At 38.7% G+C, this 17,449-nt stretch overlaps 1 protein-coding gene and 1 long non-coding RNA gene across 9 annotated transcripts in view; one reads left to right on the top strand and one right to left on the bottom strand.

Moving 5' to 3' along the window:
- LOC106092276 (calcium uniporter protein, mitochondrial) overlaps positions 1-17,449 on the top strand; it is a 642,340-nt gene that overhangs the window by 289,572 nt on the left and 335,319 nt on the right. The gene's annotated exons all lie outside the window — the stretch shown is intronic.
- On the bottom strand, positions 15,497-16,290 carry LOC106092632 (uncharacterized). Its single transcript, XR_001222192.2, has 2 exons — positions 16,149-16,290; positions 15,497-16,100 (listed from the first exon to the last, which is right to left on the bottom strand). It is a non-coding gene; the product is annotated as an uncharacterized LOC106092632 (long non-coding RNA).

The following is a 17,449-nucleotide window of genomic DNA, read 5'->3' as shown; positions in this document are numbered from 1 at the left end:
ATCATACTTGTTGAAAGTAAACCCTTAACAATGTGTGCAAAATTTCAGCCAAATCGGATAAGAATTGCGCCCTCTAGAAGCTCAAGAAGTCTAATCGGGAGATCGATTTATATGGCAGCTATATCAGGTTATGAACAGAATTGAACCATTGGGTCTACTTTGCGTCTTTAACTACAGTTCATTATTTCCTTATGCTGAGGTCAAATTCCCAACTTTCAACGATATTTTGACCTTTATTTAAGATTTTTGTTTTTAATAACAAGACGCAAAGTTGAGGATTTATTAACCTACCTTTTAAAATAAAAAAACCCTTAATATGTTAGAAAATATCTTTCATCAAAGGGAATGTTTCCTTAAAATTTTGGAAAATTGATCATCTCTAAACTAAGTTTGCTAATATTTGGCACGAATCTTTAAAATAAGGACAAACTTTTTTTCAGGGTATCAAGGGTCTTTGTCATAAAATATTTGTTAAAATATGTTTAAAGTATTGACAACATCCGGTGTCGGTTTTGGCAACGCGCGTAGTTGATTCTGTGCACTGATAGTTGTCAACATCATTCCTTTACATTAGGTATATATTTAAACCTTAAGTTCAAATGATTCTGGAGAGGAGTTTGTAAACAAAATGTCATGGGATGGACCGATACACAAGGGTTCGTAAAGAGAATCAAAAGAGACTTTAAACGAAAACTTCCTTACTCTTAAAATCAATATCTAACTAAATGAAGAAAAACTAACTATTATTTTTAATAGGAATACAAAAATTTTGCTTCGTCCGTGAATGAAATCACAACAACTTTTTGCACTCTTTAAAAATGTTAAGAAAAGGTTATGCACTGGATGTTGTTAGAATGTAAACGCAAAAGGATTGTTTCGATCGCATTGTTCACAAAAAAGTGTTGTTGATTTATGAAAATTTGTGGTTAATCTGGTATCATCTATGTGTTGATTCACTTTTAAGAACCAATGGAGACAATAAGAACAACGCTTTGGTTGACATTTTCCGTGGTTGTATGCGTGAATTTTTCTAAAATTTAAACTTTGCCAAAAAATTTAAACAATTTTTTTTGCGTGTACTTTCTAATTAAATTTAATTTTTTAATTAAAATTTTCACAAATTTCTTTTCACCATCCACACTTTGGTAGAAGTTGGTTTTCTCATGGGCATTGTACATTCGAAACAAAGGAATTTCAAAGTAATTAAAAGACAAAATTTGGTGCTGATACTGTCTTGACAGCACATATCCTGTTTATCGTTTGCTTGTCTTGGCGGTGCCTCAGGCGAACATGCTGACAATGTTCGCAACGTGCCATCTCATTATCACTGTCTTCCTCCGACCAAGCGCTGCGGCGAATATGCCTTAAGCACATTTTAAAGCAAAAAAAAATGTATTCATTATGTAAGCCGTGTCAATTCTTCCAATCACCAGTACGTATACCTAATTACACCAAAACGTGGAGCTTAGTCTTGAAATTGTATTTGATTTGATGCGCGTGTGTAGCTAAGAGATTTACCTAAAAAGTCATCAAACGATGGCAACTTTCTTGACTTCAGACTTATGATCGATTATGGGTTGAGTCAAATGTTCTTTAAATATTTCGTAGGGTTAAGTCAGTGCAAAATCTGTGTATTTTTTTGATGTAATCAATAAGGTTCTTGCTTTTTGTCATGTTGTGTTATTGTGGTTAAATACTTGGAAACCAGGACAGGTAAGAGATGAAATGAATGTAACCAAAAAAGATGCAATTACGATTTTGAATTTCAAAATACAATGAGCATTTTTCACCTTTTGATAAAAATACAACAACCAACGATGATTTTTATAAACTTTACTTTGAAATATGAAACATATGAAATTTCATTTGTAACTCCTTGAAATGTTAACTTTAGTCTTAATGAAGCAAAAAAGAATCTTGACAAATGCTTTGGTATTTTACATTGCATTACAACAACATTCAACAACTAGGACTTGGACGAATAGGATTAGAACAACTTTCAAACAACAATTGGAGTGATGGCGTGGATTTTCAGCTTCGAATGACCAGCAACATAGGATGCAAGGTCCGACACTCTTATTCCCCCAGTGTGCCAAAACCACCCAACTACGAAGAAATGAAGGCCGTTTTGTTTTCCGTCAGAAGCGGTAAATCCACCGCTTTCACGATCTATAAGGGAGTAGAGCAAGATTGCATTCTAACGCTTTATATTTAATTCTATTACACTTTGTCTTGGAAGCAACGAATGCCCAGGCACCCTACGGCATTTAATGAAGTATATATAACTTCTTTGGAGACATCGACTACCTCCTAGTGCACTGTTTTTATCATAAAAAAACAAATTTGGAATGCTTGACTGAAAATGCTGTTAAGTATGTCTGAAAATAAATATTATGCTCTGGTGTATTTGTAGGAGCCAATAACGGTCACCAAGAGGTTATAAAAATCGTAATCTGCGACGAATTCTAAGAGTTTTTGATCTATAAACCAAGTCAAACTTCTTATTTTGTCGTAAGATCGATTTTGCTTGGAGACCCACGGCCGAGGACTTGTGAGACAGGAAGACGGTCGAGCATAGCTGGCATCACTTCATTTTCCTTTCGACTCTCAAACACCGCCACCCACGTAGGAGCTGCAACGACTAATGAGGAAGGGAAACCAGACGGGAAATGGGGTGCGATGCGAACTCCCCCAACATTAGTAAGCGGGGCCAAGCTCTGGCAGAATTCTTGAATACTAACGACCTAATAACATTTAATATTGGCAACCCTTTGTTAATAGGATTAGGGAGAAGATTTCAGACGAGACAATATGTTCGGAAAATCTATTCGATTTGGTTCAGGATATTAGGGTCTCCTTGGAGCACTCCTGCTCTGACCATTACATTAGATTTAGAATAGCACGGCCAGCACCGAATCCGATAATCTTCCGGAATTAGGTGAAAACCAACTGGACAAACTTCGGAAGACTACTCAGAGGAAGATTTGGGCAAGATAATTTAGATTGTCCAAGCATAAAAGACATTGACGACAATGCCGACCAAATGACGATTGCAATAGTGGGGTCTTGTCCTCTTTGTGAAAGAAAATCAGCCCAAGAAAACCACTGGATAAACGAGGAGATTCACAACATTGGGAAGAGGTCCGCAGAATTTAAAAAATTTCACGTCATAAAAAAGCGGCAGTTTTTGGGATGTGGGCAATCGTTCCAAGGAATACAATAAGTTGACCAGGTCAACAAAACGTGAAAAAGTTTCTCTCAAAAACCCCTGTCCGAACTTAAACGTTAGTAGACGACATGGGAGTGAGAGGTGAGACAGCGGAGGACATGTTGCGACATTTAATGAAAACGCACATTCCATAGCATACGAAGTGATCCACGGAGACACCGGAATCTAAGAATAATGAGGCTGATCGAAGGCTTATCATTACGGAATTTTGGTAAAGGAAGCCTTAAGCAGTTTCCAACCATTTAAGACACTTGGCCCTGATGGAATATTTCCGTCGCTACTACAGAAGGAAGCGGATTATCTGGTGCCCATCTAAGGAACATGTGGATAAATTGTGGATCTCATGACATAAACACAAGGGATAAAGTGGCACAAGGCACGCCACAGGGGTATTTTTCATCGTCACTCCTATTGGTGAACACCATGAATAATCTATTACGGATGCTGAATGAGGAATGATTTGAACCCGCCAGCAATTCAGACGATGTGATAATACTTCTAAGAGGTAAGGATCCAAATCTCAGAAGGGTATTGCACATGGCATACAACTGGGAAAGACCTTGCGCTATCAATGTTATCCCAGAGAAGACTGAAATTTGACGCACCACGTTTCTTCAACAGGACGATTTCGATATCTGACAAGGTCATATACTTAGGAGTGATCTTGGATAGGAAACTTCATTGTAAATGTCACATTCAGGAGCGTACCGAGAAGGGTCACAGATGTTTGGCACTAGGCTCGAAATGGTGCTTGAATCCGAGATTAGTCTCTCTGGTCTTGTGGCTCTACACGAGCGTGATTAGACCAATACTTACTTACGCTCAGTAGTTTGGTGGACTGAGATGGAAAAAAGGACAACATAAGGATAATAGATTCAAAGAACATGTTGTCTTGGCATAGGCGGAGCGATTTGGACCACTATCACTGGGGCATTGGAGACTGCTCAGATATCCGACCATATATTTACTTACAGATTAAGTGCAACAGCCACTGCGGCTATAAGACTTAAGGCGATGGGTGAATGGATTGAGGATAAGAGCAGGTCATACCATCGCTGTATAATCGAGGCGAAGATAGGAAACCTAGTAGGAGTGGAAGTTGTATACGATCACCTGAAACGACACTTAAGGTCGAGTGCGAGGCACTGCTGCCAGCGACACAGTCTTGGATTGACGGAATCCTGGTATTGCCATCTGGAAGATGATGTTACACGAATGGATCCCTGGAATAGGCTTAGAATGTACTTCAAAGACCCAACAGGTGAGGTGGTGATATCAGTCAGTAGCATGTTGTCTGCTACTGAGACCACGACAGGTGGAGTAGCTGCGCCAGGCTCCACTAGCCGACAGGCGATTGGTCAGTAAGGGCTTTTGACGAAATTTATCTGCAAAATAATAGTTTGCGCTAACGAATTCTTCGTTAACAGAACTCGTCTTTTGTTTTCTTTTGCAACTCTACCCAAAAAAACTTCAAAACGTACAAAGAGGAAATGACTAAAATATTAAATATTTAAATTTTCTCATAGCCTGAACTTATTACTTATTTTTTATTTAAGAATATCAAAAATCTCACCAACAGCTACACGCAAAAAATAATTTGTTACACATAGAAGACATTTTTCGCCTAGTAAACTTCTTTTCGAAAACGTTGAACTTTGTTTCCGATAAACATACATATTTTTGCGATAAATTCTTGCAAGTTTAAAGTTTATTTTATCGTGACAATACCTTTCATTCTCGATACATAGAACATGCTATTCGGGATTTCAAATAGTTTCTCTTTATTTTATTTTAATTTGTCGTCATTCTTATTTTTTTTTTGTACCCTCCACCATACGATACACTTATTTCGTCATTCCATTTGTAACACATCGAAATATTGATCTGAGAAAGTGGATATTTTCTTGACATTCTAAGTCTATTTATCCCTATTCGTTCGTCTGTCCGACCGTCTGTCGAAAGCACGCTAACTTTCGAAGGAATAAAGCTAGACGCTTGAAATTTTGGACGAATACTTCTAATAATTTTTGTCATTGGACATACCAGCATTTTTGATCCTAAAGCGAAACCTTAAAAATTGTCGCTTTCCGAGTTTACCAACCGCACTCAACCGAGCTGCTCAATATACTGACTCTTCGCCAAAGCAAAACAAAAGAAGGAAGCACATTGTTTATGGTATGTCTACACCAGTGACAAATACACAATTGCAATTATGTGCAAGCCCATGGCCTTGTTTGGGACTATTTTCTTGTGTACGTACACAGTAATGTGCAATAGGTTCGATTGAAAAGAGGGTGCGGATATTACTCCGTACCATGCCGCTATGGACATACACCTTAACCAATAATCGGCTTGTTGTGCGCTCTAAAAACTAAAAAGTAACCTCGAAAAAGAAAATTTTAATTTAATTTTGTTATCACTTGCGGGACCAATTTTGCATAAGTGAGCTCGTAGTCCTATGTGTCCCGTTATGACACTAAAACATATACAGACCTCCTTCATACTTCCTTTCAGTAATAGCCCCGTCCTCTCACGATTCGGATCACCCCATATGATTTTCGCCGTTTTTCCGATCGTTTCGCTGTTCCACTGCGTTTGTTGCGCATGCCCTTAAATCGGACTGCGTCGACCCGAAATGCTTCGGATTAGCCAAGATTATCGACAGCAGTTCTTTGGCCTTTGCTGCCAAATCATCTGCCCTATCATTCCCCCTTACTCCGTTATGGCCCGGCACTCAAACGATGCGGATTGTGCCATCCTCAGAGAAGGCGTTAATCTCCTTCTGCAGCTGCACTACAAGACTGTTTGTGACCTTACCGTCGTGGTTGTTATAGCCGTTATGGCCATTTTGCTGTCCGTAAAGATGTTCACACTCGACGCCTTGGCGGTAGTACCACACCACCTTACGCATTCCGTGATAGCCTGGATCTCCGCCTGCGTGATCGTATTTTGGTCAGGCAGTCTAAAACAGATCTCAGTCCCTGGGTTCTCAATGAAGACCCCCAGACCCAGGCTTTGTTCCCTACCTTTGATCCATCCGTGCAACATGATCTTCCCGACGGCAATACTAGGGTTCCGTCAGCCCAAGACTGTGCCGCTGGTTGCAGTGCCTCGCACTTGAACTCAAGTGTCGTCTCAGGTATCCCGTCGGAAACCTCTCCCCTTCCTTCCAAATTTCCTATCGTCGCCTCGATTAAACCGCGATGGTATGAGCCTTAAGCCTCATAGCACCGGTGGCTGCCTTACACTTAATCTGCAAGTATATGGTCGGATATCTAGAACAGTCTCCAGTGCCCCAGTGGTAGTGGTCCTCATCGCTCCGCCTATGCCAAGATAACATGTTCTCTGAACCTGTTGTAGGATCCTTATGTAGACTTTTCCCCATAGCAGTCCACCAAACTAATGAGTAAGTATTGGTCTAATCACGCTTCTGTGGAGCCAGTGGACTTTCCTCGGACTCAGGCCTTGTTTCGAGCCTACTGCCCGTCTATGTAGTGCCCAACATCTGTGAGCCTTCTCAGTATGCTCCTAAATGTGACAAGTATTTGATCTGGTCAGATTTCGAAATTATTTTATTGAGGAAACGTGGTACGTCAAATTGGCCACCTTCGTCTTCCTCGTGAACAGGCATATTTCAGTCTTCTCTGTTTAACATTCAGACCCCTGGGTCTAGCCCAGTCATATGCCATATGCAAGACCCTTTCGGCCCTCTTGATAGCTGGTTCGGATCCTTACCCCTAAAAATTATTATGGTATTATAACATTGTCTGTACAGCAGACGGGTTCAAATCCCTCCTCAGTCAGCATCCGTAATAGGTTATTTATAGTGGTCACACAAAGTGGCGATAAAATGCCCCCCTGTGAAGTGCCCTGTGCCACTTTCTCCCTTATATTTATGCCATTTATAGCGTATGGTTTATCCAGTCTCTAAGGATCAATGTCTCGGTCGGCACATTATTAAACGCCCCTCGATGTCAATGCAAACCACCAATGTGTACGTCTTGGCATCGAAGGATTCTTCTATTTTATGCACAACCTCGTGCAGGGTAGTCTTCACCGACTTTTCCTTGACATGGGCATGCTATTTGTATCTTAGCAGTTCGGGTTTTGCCGCTCTGTTAATTTTATTGTATTTCTTCAGCCGTGTGTAATACACATCCCAAAGTCACCAGGCCTTGATGATGTATCACCTGTTGAATTACAAGCTTTGTCATATAGTCTGGCTCCTTGGCTTGTATCAGCATGTCGTATTTCCCTGTGGGATGGAGGGACATACAGGTTATTCTCATTCCAAAAGCAGGAAAACTTTACCACACGAAGGCGAAAGATTTTCGTTCTATTAGACTGTTTGATGACTCTAGAGATGTCGAAAAAAACAAATCTCAGGGCAAAGATCCCTGGAGATCGCCTGTATCGGCAGCAGCATGCATAAAGAAGGGGTAAGTCCACTGAAACAGGCGTTCATGACCTAGTCACCCACATAGAAGCCTCTCTCACCTGTCATGGAATAAACAATACAACCGACGTCAATCACCAAGGAGCTGGAGTTTCTAGGCATCAACGGTGGTTATCCCTTTACTAATGCTGGCTACATTTGTAAGGTATCCTGTCATGTTGAAACTTCCCTACAATGTGGTGTCGCTATGCGGCACGCCGTTCGGACTCGGCATAAAAAATGAGGACCCTTATCATTAAGCTTAAACTTTAATCGGACTGCACTCATTGATATGAGAGAAGTATCTCCTGTTTTTAATGGAATGTTCATGGGAAATTTAGTATTAGTACTAAAAGATGCCTTACGAAAGGATTGGGATCTGTAGATCTAAAAAGATGGGTCAACAGAGGAACACCTTAAGAAGTTGTATTGTATCCTCTACATTAATGTCAGTGGAAGAAAAAGGAGTAAATATGGTGGCGTATGCTAATGACGTGTCTATTGTGACTAGGTAAATGTTTCCTAGCACTCTGAGACATGTACTTCAGGAAGCTCTAAGTGCGATAGCGAAGTGGACTCCCGAAAGTCGTCTAGACGTAAATCCGTGCAAGATAGAAGTAATTTGTATCAGGAGATACAAATTACTTACAATGGCACCTGTTTCCTTGGGGGGAGAGAATGTTCCAATTACTGAAAGCGCAAAATACTTGGGTGTTTTGCTGGACAGGAATTTCAATATCATATCCAACATTTTGAAAAAGAAAAGAAATGCAACTCTTTGCCTGTACACCTGCAAGTGGGCAATTGGCAAAAGTTTTTGGTTTATGCCGCATGTCATGAACTGGGTTCATACTGTAATTGTCAGACCTTTAATGCTATATGGTCTGATGGACGGCTCTTCAAAAGCCTACTAACTGTTCAATACTCAGCCGGATCCGAAGAATGGCTTCTTTAGACATCACAGCAGCAAATCCAACGAAACCATCTGAGGCACGAAAAATAATAATACATGTTGTGACCATTTCTGCAAGGCTGAGGGAGGTGTCATCCTTGGTATATTGCCCGATGTTTTAGGCAGTGTGAATTACACTTTACCTGAGCTGCTATTTGATGAAAAGTACTGTGCCTTTACTCCTAATATAACCGATTGGAACTAAAATATTCCTGGTTAGAGAAGGTGCCTAGGCTTCCATTCAGATGGTTCCAGACTAATCGAACATGTGGGCTTTGGGGTGTACTTTGCAGAACTAGGATTTTTTATATCGAGAATGTTTCCCGACAACTGTAGTGTGCAGCAAGCGGTGATCCTTGCAATAAAAGAAGTGGTGGAATAGCTAAGTTATAATGGCATAACGACGATTGGCATAAATATTTTCTCAGAGAGTTAGGTAGCCATTTTGAATTCAAAAACCGCTCTAGATTGTCGCAGATCTCTCAACAAGATATATTCCATATATACATATTCCAGGGAAACTTGAATCTGTGGGTGGTTGAGAATTCTAAAATTATGTGGCCTAATCTAGACTTTAAGAGGCCTATAGCTTTGCTGTCACTGGTTAGAACAGACGTCTCAGTCATTGTGTCCGTCATAACAGGTCACTGTCTGATCGGAAAATGCTGACAGACTGAAGGATGCAAGTAACGACTTCTACAGAAGCTGTGAGGATGTCGAGGAATTAGACACCATAGAACATCTGCTGTGGTGTGAGTCCCTCACTGGCAGTCAGAAGGAGTTTTACTTTAGGTTCACATTTCATTGAGTACTTGTCTGATTTAAGGAGTAGTTATTAGTTTTGACGATATGAAAATCAATTCGATGAGAATCAGGATTGGATGGACATCGCTACATTAGGTTTAGAATCGCACTGCCAGCGCCGAATCCGATAAGCTTCCGGAATGATTTTAAAATCAACTGGCCAAAATTCGAAAGACTACTCAGAAGAAGACTTGGGCAAGATAATTTAGATTTTCCACCATGATGTGGACACCATGATAAATAGTAGGACATCCAGCGAACTGTTCAAATACAAACAGCATGCCTATGCCAAGGGAAGGTCGGTGGAGACTGCATAAAATAGCAAAATCCTTCGATGCCAAAACGTACACACTGGCGGTATGCATTGACATCGAGGGAGCTTTTAACAATGTACGGAAAGCACACGGATTGACAGAGAAGGCCAGAGAACTGCCATAATTAAACTTGATCAAAGAGTTATCTCTAACCGTTTTCAAATCCCATATTGTTTACTAGTTATTTTCGATTGTATGGATTAGCATAACTCCATTATGATTTTGCATTACAAATAAACAAAAAATGGTTGTTGTTCTTTTGTCACATTTAAATACCTACTTTGTGATAGAAATTTTTTTTATCGCGTAAATGTCGACAAACAATGTATTGGGTTGCCCAAAAAGTAATTGCGGATTTTTCATATAGTCGGCGTTGACAAATTTTTTCACAGCTTGTGACTCTGTAATTGCATTCTTTCTTCTGTCAGTTATCAGCTGTTACTTTTAGCTTGCTTTAGAAAAAAAGTGTAAAAAAGTATATTTGATTAAAGTTCATTCTAAGTTTTATAAAAAATGCATTTACTTTCTTTTAAAAAATCCGCAATTACTTTTTGGGCAACCCAATATGTGGTTTAGAAATTCTTGTTGTGTATTCTTGTACCTGGCAGCCATTTGTGTGTTGCTCTAATAATTTTTGTCATTCGACATGCCAACATTTTTGTTTCGAAACTTTAAAAATTTTCTATTTCCGAGTTTACCATGCGCACTCGTTCGAGTTGCTCAATATTCTGACTGCTCTTTGCACAGTCAAAACAAAAAAGGAAAAATGTTGTGTATGCGAATGTGTATATCCCAGTGGCGAGCACACAATTGCAATTAATTGGATGAAGTCATGACATAATTACCAGGTAGTGTACCGTTAACAGCTGGTAAAATTTTTTCTCCCGAAGTGCACTATCTGTCAACGAGTTCTGGTGGCCCAAATTAGTAACATACACAAAATCAGGGTTGCACTCATCACTGATTTTGACAGACAGTGCACTCAACATTTTGTTGTTGGGCAACTGCCACTACCTGTAAACGAATATATCTTGAATGGAGTGAGTATTTTTGCCAACCATAAAGACTAGTGGTCAAATACTCATCCATTCCTTCTCTAGTAGGAGATACACAACAGAATTATTATTCACAACAGAATAATTATTCGTTCGAGTTTTTGGGTTTGCAACAAAAGAAAGGTCCTTTTTACCATAGATACAATAAACAAGTAAAAGCGTGCTAAGTTCGGCCGGGCCGAATCTTACATACCCTCCACCATAGATCGCATTTGTCGTGTTCATCTCCCGGCATCTCTTCTTAGGCAAAAAAGGATATAAGAAAAGATTTGCTCTGCTATTAGAGCGATATCAAGATATGGTCCGGTATAAAATTTCAGCCAATTCGAATAAGAATTGCGCCCTTTGGGGGCTCAAGAAGTAAAATAGAGAGATCGATTTATATGGGAGCTGTATCGGGCTATAGACCGATATTTCGAGTAGTTACAAACAGAATGACGAAATTAGTATACCCCCCAGTATATGGAGGGTATAAAAAGTTAGTTACGTTCAATAACACTACGTTTATGGCTAACGTTTGATATGTTGAAGCAAAAATAACAGCAAATTTCTTAATTTATTTGTCGTAACAATTTTCCAAACGTAAGCTATTATGTTACAACATTAATTTGAATTTGTATATTAATGGAGGCCCCTTATCATTGAGCTTAAACTTGAATCGCACTGCACCCATTGATATGTGAGAAGTTTGCCCCTGTGCCTTAGTGGAATGTTCATGGGCAACATTTGCAATACCAATGATAATGCACAACCTTTTTTAAAATTAAAAGAAAAATGTAAGCATGATAATGTTAAATTACAGTAAAACAAATAATGTCCAGTTGAGACCCCAGTAAAGATTTTTTTTTATCAAGTATGGACGTTTTTATTTGCGTAATAAAATATGTGTATTTGTCATAAGTTCTTGCATGAACTTTATTCGTAACAAAGTGCCAATATTTTTCACATACGAAATTTAATTTTTGTGTGCATCCATGGATTGAGGGTTTTAGGCCATTTTGCTAAAAAACCCTTTTTTCCCCAGTGTGGGAATTTTGGGCAAATTCGTCAAAAAGTGTACACTTCTTTTTAAGTCGACATTCATCTTCAAACTGCTGCAAATTAAACGATATTTTTACTGATTTTGGTTTTATGATTATTACAATTTTGTATTTAAAAAAAGTGTACTTTTTAAGCTCATTCAGCACCCATATGAACCGGCTTAATATAATATTTTGAGTTCTAATCTACATTGGGGACCAGTCTTGTTGAAAATTAAAAAAAAACCATGTCGTATATCTTGTATACTTTAAAAGGTTAAAACCTTAGCTAAAACCATATACATTTTCATGAAGATATATCTATCCATTGAAAAATGACGAACTCTATTCCACAAAATTTTTTTTCTTCCTAATTGTGAGTTGTCTCAATATAAACACTTGTGAATAGTTCGGGAAGTTTTGTTCATAAAAAAGTGTTATTGATTTGTTCACATGTGTTGTTAATCAGATAACATGTGTGTTTGGTTTTATAAACTAATGATTTTCACAAGTGCGAAAGCTCTCAGTCGAAACGAAAAGTCGAACGAAAGGCAACCTTTTTGATTTATATTCGTCTATATAGTCATCTTTCAGTATTTACTTTCAATGAGTTATTAGCCTCTTTGACACTGACGAATCTATCTACACATCGAAATAATTCCTTTTTTGTTAAAATTGCCGTTTAAGCAAAATGCAAATTTCCAAATTGTGCCCATGAACATTCCACTAAGTAATAGGGGCAAACTTCTCACATATCAATGAGTGCAGTTCGTTTCAAGTTTAAGCTCAATGATAAGGCGCCTCTATTTTATAGCCGAGTCCGAACGGCGTGCCGCAGTGCGACACCTCTTTGGAGAGAAGTTTTACATGGCATAGTACCACACAAATGTTGCCAGCATTAAGAGGGGAAAACCACCGCTGAAAATTTTTTCAGCGTCATAGGCAGACATGCTAACCTCTGCGCTATGGTGGCATTGGGCAAACTCTTGCCGTTTAGGCAAGAGGATGGGGGTGTACCATACCATAGGATGGGGGTGTACTAATTTCGTCATTCAGTTTGTAACTCCTCGAAATATTCGTCTAAGACCCCATAAAGTATATATATTCTTGATCGTCATGCCATTTTAAGTCGACCTAGTCATGTCCGTCCGTCCGTCTGTCTGTCGAAACTACGCTAATTTTTGAAGGAGTAAAGCTAGCTTTGCACAAATACTTCTTATTCTTATAGATCGGTTGGGATTGTAAATGGGCCATATCGGTCCATGTTTTGATATAGTTGTCATATAAACCGATCTTGGATCGTGACTTCTTAAGCCACTAGGGGGCGCAATTGATTTCTGATGTAACCTATTACTTCCAACAACTGTGCTAAGAATGGTTCAAATCGGTTCATAACTAGCTGCCATATAAACCGATCAATGATCTTGACTTCTTGAGCCTCTCAAGGACGCAATTATTATCCGATTTGGCTGAAATTTTGTACAACAGCTTCTCCCATGAAGCTGTTCAACATATGTGTCGATTATGGTCTGAATCGGTTTATAGCCTAATACAGCTCCCACATAAACCGATCTATTCTTCAGAACCTAAAGGGCACAATTCTTACTAGATTTGGCTGAAATTTATTTACTTTATTCATTTATTTAATTTACGCAATAACTTCTACTATGGTCTTCAGTATTAAATTCAATTATGGTCCGAAATGAACCATAACCATATAGTTTTAATAACATAGCAATTCTTTTCTTTTATCCTTTGTTTGCCCAAAAAGAGATACCGCGAAAAGAGTTCGACAGATGCGATCCATGGTGAGGGGTATATAAAATTCGGCCTGGTCGAACTTAGCACGCTTTTACTTGTTACAAATACAATAAGCATGTGAAGTTGTATTAAAACTTTCTCTCTCTCTCTCTCTCTCTCTCTCTCTCTCTACACTGTTTATTATCTTTCTTTCTTTATTTTTTCCTCCATTTAGTTTCTTGCCTTAGAGATTAAAGAAAATATTTAAGTATTAAATTTTTTGCATGAAATAAGTTGAGATAAAGTTCAAAATCATCGAGTAATACATATTCATGCCTTGTGGCTATGGCATACATAATGAAGATGCTTTCCTTTTGTGTACATCCTTAAGGCTGAAGTAGAGCATGACTGACACAATGCGCACAAGAAATTCGGCCTTAAGGCAAATATACATAGAAAGAGATAAGCAGGATTCGCACAATGCCATGACAATTTCAGCCTATGATTTGTACCTTAATTACTGTTGAAATTAAATGCATGGAAGAATTTCCACTCCACCTTTGATTAAGGCTGCGATATGGAGCACACATGGTCATTTGCCATGACAATCAAAATAATTTTAATTTAGAGATACATTAATAGTATAATGCTGCTGGAGTATTTTCCCCAAACTGGCGGTTAGCCCCAGTCCACTCTTTTGAAGAGAAAACAAGTAAAAGCGTGCTAAGTTCGGCTGGGGCGAATCTTATGTACCCTCCACCATGTCGAGTCCTTTTCCCGGCATCTCTTCTTAGACAAAAAAAGGATATAAGAAAAGATTTGCTCTGCTATTAGAGCGATATCAAGATATGGTCCGGTTTGGACCACAATTAAAATATATGTTGGAGACCTGTGTAAAATGTCAGCCAATTCGAATAAGAATTGGGGCCATTGGGGGCTCAAGAAGTAAATTAGAGAGATCTATTTATATGGGAGCTGTATCAGGCTATAGACCGATTCAGACCATAATAAACATGTATGTTGATGGTCATGAGAGGATCCGTCGTATAAAATTTCAGACAAATGGGATAATAATTGCGATCTCTAGAGGCTCACGAAATAAAGATACCAGATCGGTTTATATGGCAGCTATATCAGGTTATGAACCGATTTAAACCTTATTTGGCACAGTTGTTGAAAGTCATAATAAAATACGTCGTACAAATTTTCATTCCAATCGGATAAGAATTGCGCCCTCTAGTGGATTAAGAAGTCAAGACTCAAGATCGGTTTATATGGCCGCTATATCAGGTTATGGACCGATTTCAACCTTACTTAGCACAGTTGCTGAAAGTCAAAGCGGAACACGTCATGCAAAATTTCATTCCAGTTGGATAAGAATTGCGCCCTCTAGATGCTCAAGAAGTCAAGAACCAAGATCGTTTATATATCAGCTATATCAAAACATAGACCGATATGACCCATTTACAATCCCAAGTGACCTACACCAAAAAAAAAGTATTTGTGCAAAATTTCAAGCGGCTAGCTTTACTCATTCGAAGGTTAGCTTGCATTCAACAGACAGACGGACGGACAGACGGACGGACATGGCTAGATCGACATAAAATGTCACGACGATCAAAAATATACATACTTTATGGGGTCTCAGACGAATATTTTTAGTAGTTACAAACAGAATGACGAAATTATTATACCCCCATCCTATGGTGCAGGGTATAAAAAACAGTTTTAATTGAGAGTTGCCATTCTAGACCAGATTGGGTTCGAAGTCTCAAACAGACTCTTTGCAAAAAAAAAAAAAAAATGTTTCCATCCGATTTCGGTGAAATTTACATTGATGGATTCTTTTTTACCAGCCAACTTCAGTGTAAGTTATGGCTCATACCTACTCTAAAAACCATTTGTAAATGAGAAAATACATGTTTCCCCCTTTAACAGACAACAAATATCCGATGCTTGAGAAACACATACTTTTCCCAATAAACGTTTAACAACTTTCATTCAATTATTAAATTTAAACATAAATGAATATGCAGGCGTTGGTTTAAAAAAAGGAAACAAATTAATAATGTAAATGTACTATTTGAAGTTCGGATTTTTGGTTTTTCACTTTAATCACTGATGTCAACATTTTAAATCTGGCGAATTCTTGTTTGCCTCAATCATATTTGATTCCAGCCAGCCATCAATCATGTCAAACATTTTAAATGACTCAACAAGACATGAAAATATATTGTCACATGAAAAAAGAAGCAATCTTTGCTCGACATCATGTTTCCTCATTTCCACCAAAACCCGGCAATCAAGCATCATCTACGATTTTATTGAGAACACAACACGAGACGTATTTTTTCTGAATTACCGGCTTTAAAGTTGAAATGTGTATTTTTCTGGCTATTGTCGGTGTTTTTTCCATGCGTTAACAACGGGCAATGATGACCAACGCCATTAATGCCCAGCCTTTTGGGTTTTCGAAATAAATGCGGTTTAGTTGAGCGAACTGCCGGAGTTGGAGAACGTTAACTGGAACATATGACAAGCGTCAAAATCGACTGAATTTTAATTTGGAAATAAAACTTTTAACAACCTGTTGCCTTTACCTGCGGCGTTAGGTATCGAAACTGAAGTCACAGACGATATCACCCTCTCTCCCCTTTTGACCTGCTCCTCGACGATAAACAAATAAACCACCCCGAGAGAAATCAACGTTGACTGCTGAAGCTCACTTGTACAGAGACGCAAACGGATGTTAACAACTGATGCGAAACGCCTCTAAGTTCTGCGTCATCTATGTAAATAAAAACAGCACGCTATAAGTTGGAGAACATGCCTTGCACAGTGGTTACTGTGGTTATTATTTCCTACACCAGTTAGGAGCGTATACTAACTGTGTCATTGCGTTTGAAACAGCAAAAAAAAGAACATTAAAAAAAAATTACTTACTTAAGGCGCTATTACAGGGCATGTAGATGTCTTATGACATGCTACTTTTTGTATTCACCTATAATTGAAAATGTTTGTCCAAATTGTCAATTTACACACCATTCATGATGTTTGCTATCACACCTGTACGTTATTTTCGTATGACATAACTGAAAAATTTGAGCAAAAGTTGAATTTTTTTATGCGTAATAATTGTTAAAGTTGTGAGAAAGCTGCTTAAATCATAAATTTGTGAAAACAATTTAATTTGCTTTCATTCGACGAGGCCACTGTAGCGCAGAGGTTAGCATGTCCGCCTATGACGCTGAACGCCTGGGTTCGAATCCTGGCGAGACCATCAGAAAAAATTTTCAGCGGTGGTTTTCCCCTCCTAATGCTGGCAACATTTGTGAGGTACTATGCCATGTAAAACTTCTCTCCAAAGAGGTGTCGCACTGCGGCACGCCGTTCGGACTCGGCTATAAAAAGGAGGCCCCTTATCATTGAGCTTAAACTTAAATCGGACTGCACTCATTGATATGTGAGAAGTTTGCCCCTGCTCCTTAATGGAATGTTCATGGGTAAAATTTGTTTGTTTTTGTTCATTCGACTGACAACAAAAATGGTTAATTTCTTTTTGTATTTGTCAGAAGGAATAGAACGCGTTCTAATCGAAAAAAATTACATGTGCTATTTTGAAAGGTAATTTTCATATGTTAGTTTCATTTGCATCACACGACGTGTACACTCAACATGTGCTAAATTTGACATGTCATAAGACAACTACTTGCCGTATAATAGAGCCTTTAAATTGGCTATGACAGAACACTTGTCCCGTTAACCGAACGTAGAATAGCGTGCCAATCCGCTCGATCTTCTGCCCTCGTTCTAAAATCTCTGACACCGTATTTCCATACTACTTGGTCTTTCCATCGGGCTCTTGGTTGTCCTGGTTCGCGTGTCTTCAACAGACTTCTTT

The sequence above is a fragment of the Stomoxys calcitrans genome, chromosome 1 (assembly GCF_963082655.1).
Source record: "Stomoxys calcitrans chromosome 1, idStoCalc2.1, whole genome shotgun sequence".
Lineage (NCBI taxonomy): Eukaryota > Metazoa > Arthropoda > Insecta > Diptera > Muscidae > Stomoxys > Stomoxys calcitrans.
The sequence above is the reverse complement of the archived record's forward strand: the minus strand, read 5'-3'. Positions and strand labels throughout refer to the sequence as shown.